Source organism: Pseudomyrmex gracilis, unplaced genomic scaffold, assembly GCF_002006095.1.
Source record: "Pseudomyrmex gracilis isolate BER0280 unplaced genomic scaffold, ASM200609v1 scaffold_2547, whole genome shotgun sequence".
NCBI lineage: Eukaryota > Metazoa > Arthropoda > Insecta > Hymenoptera > Formicidae > Pseudomyrmex > Pseudomyrmex gracilis.
The window spans coordinates 1-1845 of NW_018023131.1; positions in this window are offsets into that span (position 1 = coordinate 1).

The window sequence follows — 1845 nt, forward strand, 5'->3', positions numbered from 1 at the left end:
TCATGTATGTGCTAACAGAGTTGTTGCGTTTTTTGTCTCTATGTGCTAACAGTTTTGGCAGCACCAAAGCATGTTTCCGTACTGTAGCGTTTCTGCACACAGTTTCTGTTGCCAAGGTCTGCGCAGTCAGAAATTGTTTGCTGGGTATATATATATATATTTGTTTGCGTGTAAATTTTTACACGTGAGTTTTTGAATTGAATTTCAATTCTTAAATTCATATAGGATGCGATCATCATCCTGCAATCGGCTCGTATGACCGCAGATATATTTCGTAGTTTAGTATCTTCTCGAGCTTTAAAAAGATTTAATTGTTATAAATATAAAATATTTTTTAGAGCATTATTATTATTAGTATCAATGAAAAAGAGGTGCATACTCTTGCGCAATGAAAAACTGCGACAATATTTCTGGGCGAATACCTAAATTCAGTTTTTTTTCTTTTCCGCGNGATTCAAAAAGGTAAGAGCAATGATAAATTATTTATTACTATTAAGTTATTATAATAAAAGTTTTGAGGACTTCCCGGTAAAAAATTTTTCATATATACTTATACACAAATTAAAATAATTATATCTAATTATGCAAATTTATATGCCGAACATGTCCATACAACTTTATACATGAAGAATTTCTTTTTTTAAGAAAATAGCTTCAGAGATATTCCATATCAAATTACAAAATAACTCTATTAGTATCATGTTAGATACAAAAAAATTGTATAAAACTATATTTTTACTATATTTTAAAAAAAGTTTTGATATATAATCATACATACTTACACACAAATTAAACTTATTATATCTAATTATGCAAATTTATATATATATACCGAATATGTCCATACAATTTTATACATGGAAAATTTTTTACTGGGTTTCTAATTTATTTACATTTTGTGAAGAAATGAGGCTTTACCTCAGGCTCTCTTTCAAAATTCAAGTGGTAATTCGAGTTCAATGGCTGTATAAGGCCGGTGTTGGATGTTGTGCAGTAAATAATTATACGCTTATGAGTTTCGAAACGTTTCGACTTTATGTTAAGTCCTTATCGATCGAATCTATTAACATAATATTGTTACAACAATTATCTTACATTGGAATTGCCATTTTACGATTATTTTACATTGGAATTGCCATGTTACATATCAAATTATAATATCATACCTTAATTAAATAAACATAATGTCTTTGAATAAGTAAAATGAATATAATCTGTCAACCATCAACAAAGAAAAGCTTGAATAGAGTATCGCGTACATGACATGCTTGTACTAGCTTGGAATCAATACTGAATCCAAGAACAAACTCAAAATCAACAAGCAATACGAAGCTCTCTACATTTTAAAGTGAACTTTGTCAAGTACAAGGATGTACGTGTCGCGTAAAATTTCAGCGTCCCTCATCAAATTTAAGCCCCTCTCCTGTTTTTTAATGAATAACATTTCTGAAGTTTGCCGTTTATAAAAATTCTGTTCAGTGTCTAATATCTTAACTGACCTCCAATCAAAACTAAGTCTAGTTTCAATACCATGTTTTGCAACTACACACACACACACACACACACACACACACACACACAGATGTATCTATTCGTCCAGTTTTAACATAATTCATGTGCTCCTTTATTCGAGTTGTTATTTGACGTTTAGGTTGGCCAACGTAAGTTGATTCACAGTGTTGGCATGAAATACGATAAATCACATTTTTATCAAACTAAGAATGAAAAAAGGCCGATACGAGCCATTCCAAGGATGTTGTGCAGGAATAAACGTGCATGTATATATATATATACACATGTATGAAATTCTCATGTAAATTATTTTTTACATGTGAGTTTTTTGAA